This window comes from Emydura macquarii, unplaced genomic scaffold (assembly GCF_026122565.2).
Source record: "Emydura macquarii macquarii isolate MOO-44397 ecotype Brisbane River unplaced genomic scaffold, CSIRO-AGI_Emac_v2 contig_1313, whole genome shotgun sequence".
Classification (NCBI taxonomy): domain Eukaryota; kingdom Metazoa; phylum Chordata; order Testudines; family Chelidae; genus Emydura; species Emydura macquarii.
This window is the reverse complement of record NW_027131450.1, coordinates 233,752-239,751: the sequence shown is the minus strand read 5'-3', so window position 1 is coordinate 239,751 and position 6,000 is coordinate 233,752.

The following is a 6,000-nucleotide window of genomic DNA, read 5'->3' as shown; positions in this document are numbered from 1 at the left end:
GTTAAACTTTGTGATGGGAGCAGCTTGGGACTGGAAGCCGGGGAAGTTTAAAACAGCAGCTGGTGCCGGGTGGATATTTTCATTTGTCTTTTGAAAAGCAACCTATTTAGAAGCAATTATACTAAGATACCTGCATTTCACTGCCTCCTGCTTTATTGCTCAGGACATTTGCATGAAAATCGGATTTTTTAATTAAAAAAAAAAAAAAAAAAAAAAGATTCCCACTTCCTCCCACAAACACCACGAGCCCTAGCGAAGCCGCAGCAGCAAAGTCTGCACAGCTCCACCCGGGACCCTATTAGTACTTGAACAGCTAGCCCATGCGGCTATCTGTGCTGCCGCAGTTTCTCTGCTAGCTAGCTCAGCTGGGTCTACATGAGGCAGGCTCACCGCTGCTTGCAGAGCAGGCAGCCCTTCAGAGAGACGCCGCTTTACATGGACTGTTTGTCTGACATGATCGACAGGCGGGTAGGAGGCCAGCTTAGACAGACCAGTAGGTGGGTCGGGCCTGCCAGGAGATGAGATATTAGGTGAGATTTCCTTATTTGCGTATTTTAATTTTTAATTGGATTAAAAGCTCCTTTCTGGAGCTCTAGCTGCCAATCGCTTTGGGTATTTATTATCGATGAACTCATCATCCTCTGGGTGTTCATAATTAACGTTCTTGATTTAGAGATCCCCACGCAACAGATCCTGATGGATGTCCCCCTGCAAGGTGGCTTTCCAAGCACATCACTGAGTCCCAACCCACCTCCTCTGGGGAGGCTTGGGCAAAGAGAGAGACCTGAAGGCCGGCCCACCCAGAGACAGCAGTCAGTTCCTGAGTGAAGGCTCTTCTACTGGACAAGCTCCGCTTCTCACCCCCTCCTACAGAAACCCGGGGGGGGGCTATTCACTCCTGCTTCTCAGCTCAAATGTTTGGCCATTTGAGATAGATTCATAAAATTTAAGGCCAGAAAGGACCCCTCTGATCATGTAGCCTGACCTCCTGTATAGCACAGACCAGAGAACCGCCCCCTATAATTTCTGCATCACCTTCTGGAAAAGCTAGAGCATCTCTTCTAAAAAGAGATCCACTCCTGACTGAACGCCTGATGGCGAAGGAGGAGCCGCCAGGTCCTCAGGTATGTGGCACGTACGGTCTGTGCCTCTATGGCAATAGATCGTATATTGGATCAGATGGACCAGTGGCCCGTTCCCCTTAATGTTTTATTACTGTAGCACCCATCGGCCCCTTCTGAGATAAGGGCTCTATTGGGTGAGGCACTGCACACAGATATAGTCCCTGTCCCAAAGGGTTGGCTATAAATAGACAAGACAGATGATCATCTCCATTCTAGACATGGGAAACTCAGGCACAGGAAGATTAAGGGATTGACCCAAGGTTACATGGGCAATCTGTGGCAGAGCCCTACACGTAAACTCAATCCTCCTGAATCCCACTTCAGTGCCTAAACCACAGGACGATTCTGCCTCCATCTGGGGGTGGCAAATGCCGCTCCCCATTTACAAAGCCAGTTTTAGGAACTGAATTCCTGTACAATTCCTTTCAAGCTTTCTTATTTCTCTGCCATGCCTCTAGCCAAGTGCTGGTGCCAAAACATGCTTTTTAGAAACAGCCAGTCCTTTTCCATTTATTTGGTAATCAAATTTGATTTAATTTCATGTTTCCCCTTATTCTTTTTGCTGTGCTTTCCACTCAGGAATAATGATGGCAAGGTGTTATTACTCCTGTCTGTGCAGTTGATTCCTTTCCACCCCTTGTCATTTCCAAGCCTGATGTATTTTTTTGCCTACATACAATGATTTCTGCTTGCTCACCTGGAAACTGCTACATTTCCTGTTTCTTTCTGATTAGATTGTGTCTTACAGACGCATACTGCTGAGCCATTTTTAAATAAGATGTTCTCTTAGCACAATCACCTAATTATTCGGAGTTTAGTGCCATTGTATTTTTACATACACTTTTATAATCTATTTTCTGGGCAGGAAAGAAATTCAATTGTTCCCCTGGACGCCAGCGTATTTTATACATGTTGGTTTTTGTGTGCATATTACATTTTTAGAAAATCAATTTCTGGCTGTGTATGTATTTATTAAACTTGAGACAGAACGTGAGCGTTGGAGCTGGGGCTGGAAGGACTTAGTGGGTCTCTGCAAGAAGCTGACGCAGAGTAGACATTTATTCCTGTAACATAGCTAAGCAGGAGGCAAGCAGTCCTTCACTGCAGATCCTGATCTACCTCTGTCCCACGCGGACCTGGAGCCCCCTTGCTTGTACTTTTTGTACGTTATTTGCAAGAGACAGAGTGACTCATGAAGCTGAGAATTTGAGAAGTGTTGCTACTATTTTTGGGGGGCACAGGTTGCTATTTTTTTGGACTGGATTCTGATGTGTTCACTCCTATTGACCTGAACATAACTCCATGAGTAATCCCACTGGGTGAGACTCTGCTTCCTGGTCCAGCCCACAGGGGACTAGAGAGGAATTCACGGGGCACACAGGCCTCCCGCATGCTAGGGGCACGGCCCACTGCATGGGGCTCTCTATACATTCCTGGGGAGGCTGGCATAACTTTTAGAAAAAGTTCTTGGCATCACAGGCCCTGTATGAGTTTATTCTCCAGGCCACAACCCAGCATTAAAAGGAAATCCCCCCCTCTGAAGGTGCCCTGCATTACACTAAGGCCTCCACATCAGCCCAGAATTAGGAAGGACTCAAAGGTGATATTGTGTCTTTTGCTCTCTCTGCAATGATGATAATCTGAAGAAAACACCCACACCGGGGTTCATTTTGGACCGTTCACAGAACAGGACTGGCTGTCTTCCCAGGGCCCACGTCTCTTGGGTTCTATTCCTGGGTCTGCAACTACACACTATGTGGCCTTGAGCAATTCACTTCCCTGCACTAAATGAACACAAACACGCAAGGCCCAACTACCTGAGTCTCAGTTCTGTCCTAACCACAAGAGTGCTCTTAACAGCAGCTCATCTGGGCAGCCAGTGGAGGTAGAGCGAGACAAGGCAGCGGCATATATCCAGAGAGCAGGGGTTTCATTCCACACCAGACTTGGCTATAAGGGTAAGGAAGGGTGAGCATAAAGCTAGAGGGGGTTTAATTTATCTGAGAAATACAAGAGCACAGACCAGCCCGGAGAAGGCATATTTTAAATCACGATAGCTTAAAGGTAGCCTAAGGGCCTGATGCTACTCTATCACGCTGGCATAAATCACAATTGATAGACTTTAGTGACACTACACCGGTCACAGTCTAAGTCAGGAGTAACTCCACAGACTTCCACGGCATTACCCTAGTGTCAGTCAGATCAGGAATAGATCGATAGACAGACCATACTCCAGGTCTTATTTCAGTCAGTTCATTGCACTCATCCCTAGTCAAGGGCAGTCCCTTTGGATTCCCTAGCTTGGTCTTAATGCTTCAGTGGGACGTCAAAGGCTCATTCGTGCCTTTTGGACAGCAGCGGCTACCCCTTTGGTGACTGGGTCCATTGCCTTGCTGTCAGCAAATCCTCTGCCTCCCGGGATGCTCTGACTGCTACGGCGCTCTCTTTCTTAAAAATAAAATATGGTCCAAGCTCATCTCATTGCAGGTCTGCCCACACTGAGGGGTGCACTGGACTTTTCAAGAGACTCAAATTAATTTGGGGGGAGAAACCCCCCAAAGGTTGGAATCTGCAGCTGACCCCGAGAAGTGGGAAGGATGACTGCGTGTTTTGGGAGCCCATTAAGGTGCTTTGGATTCACATGTTGTTTAGCCTTCTACCTTCTCCTGCCCCTCCTCCCGCCCCGGCTTGCTGTGTAGGTGAAAGCTGTATCGATTTGGCTCTGTTATGATTTCAAAGTAATTCTTGGCAGCAAAGACAGCTGAGGAGAACAGCTTTGTTGAAAGGCAGGAGGCAAATAATGCTATGAACTAGCTAAACTTCGGACAGCAGCCAAAAGACTGGAGCTGTCTGAGTGCCACGTCAGAAAATGATCATGATCCTATTCACACTCCAGCATTGTCCAGTATTGGTACCAAACACATGCATGGGTGTGTAGAACTGGTCTTTCCTGATGACTCTGCTCAGAGTTAAGCTCATACAAGTCTCTCATTTTATACCTCGAGTGTAAACTCTTCAGGGCAGAGATGTTTTTTGTGTTATAGGTGTTGGCAGCACTGAGCACAATGTGGTCCTGATCCTTGATTGGAGCCTCTAGGAATAATAAATAAATAAATAATATACCCTGAATAATGTTCTACCATCTTCCACCACTGAAATGCACCACCTCTAGGGTGGAATGTAGCAGCTGTTTAGCAATTTACAACACCACATACATTACCAGTTAGGTGGGAAAGTGAAGAGGAATCTCATATCCAGCTAAAACTGAAGGGCAGAATGTAATTACCTGAGTGTGTAATTTGGCCAAGAGATCTTTAATAATCAAACATCCAGGACATTGGCTTTAAGTCTCATCCGAAGGGACAGCATCCCCCACCTGATCCTATCCCGACTCAGAAGAAAAAGTGCCACCCATTGGATCTCCCTCATCACTCTCTGCTCCAAGTCTCTTTTTGAAGCAACCCAACCCTGCCCACCCTGCAAAGGTTGTGAGGTCTGGCAGATCACATCCCAAAGTGGGATGGCCAAGGCAGGGGAGCACACAGGAGCAAGCTTTTTCCTGGCACACACGCAGTGGCTGGAAAGAATCCTTGGGCACTTTGTCAAGTGGCAAAGAAATGCCACTTCTGCCTACCCAGAACTGCAAATCAACCTCCCCTTTGCAGCATATACATATGGAATGAAGTTTATGTATGAGAGGGAAAGAACCTATAAAGAAGAGTTATGATGTGCAAGAAGAACTGATTTGTGGAACAGAAAACTTCAGGCTATCAGTTCAGCTGGGGCGGGGATGACAGGTGCCCATGAATAAATCCAAAAGTTTTCCTTCTCCGGTAGCCAGTGGCCAAATTCTTTGGCAAGTTAGAAAAACCTCCACCTGCCATGATCTTTAGTAAGAGAGAGAGAGAGAGAGAGAGAGAGAAGACAGCGTGGTAGAAAAAAATTGTCATTCACTAGTATAAAGCACTAGGTTATTTATTTATTTTTAAAAACCATTCTCTTCGTGGATCACGTATCCCGCATCCAGCTAAGTGGGAGCAGCTCTTGTTATCTGGCCAACAGACTCCAAAGGAGAGGAGAAAGGCAGACCTGGGCTCTTGCCTGGGAACATGTGGGTAGCCATGGAACAAGGCTGGTGGCAATTTATTTTTCTTTAGAACCATAAAACTCCTTCATTAGGTCCTGACCCCAGTGCTCCAGCTGCGGGCTTGACAGCCGTTGTCTTAGCACAAGGCTTTTCTGGTTGAGAAGACAGCACCTGATGGTGTCAGCCTGCTGTGATTTGTGGGCTCTGGCTACTAGGTACCTGTTCATTTCGATTCCAGACCGTATCTGCATTGAGTTACAAGGCATACCGTCTCGCACTGTCCACTGCCGCTTGAGTATCTGCCTATGTAACTGGCCAACCTGTGCCAACTGTATTCCTAGCAATGATGCACAGAAAATGCCAAATCTCAGCAACCAACAAACGAACCCCCACAAAAACCTCAGCACGTCTTAGAGATGGGCCATAAAGAGAGCCACTATATAGCAAAACAAAGCATTTGTATGATAGCACAAGGCCAGATCCTCTGTCCTTTAAGAGTCTTTCCCTTGCCTTTGGCTCAGAGTCCTACTTCCTTAGCTCTAGCCATCTCCCCCTTACTCCCATTCTCTCTCTTTCTACATCTCTCGTGTGCTATCTACATTTTTTAGCCTGGTTTTGGCTCTACCTATTAGTTCTAGCTACCAAGCCCAGAGCTTCCTTCTACGGGCCGTGCCATGGAAGGCAATGGGAATATTGACCCTATTTATCGACGGGTCTTTCTGTGATGCTCCTCATTGTGGTAGCTGGGCATCTAACCAACAGCCAACGTCACAGATGGGAAACTGACAA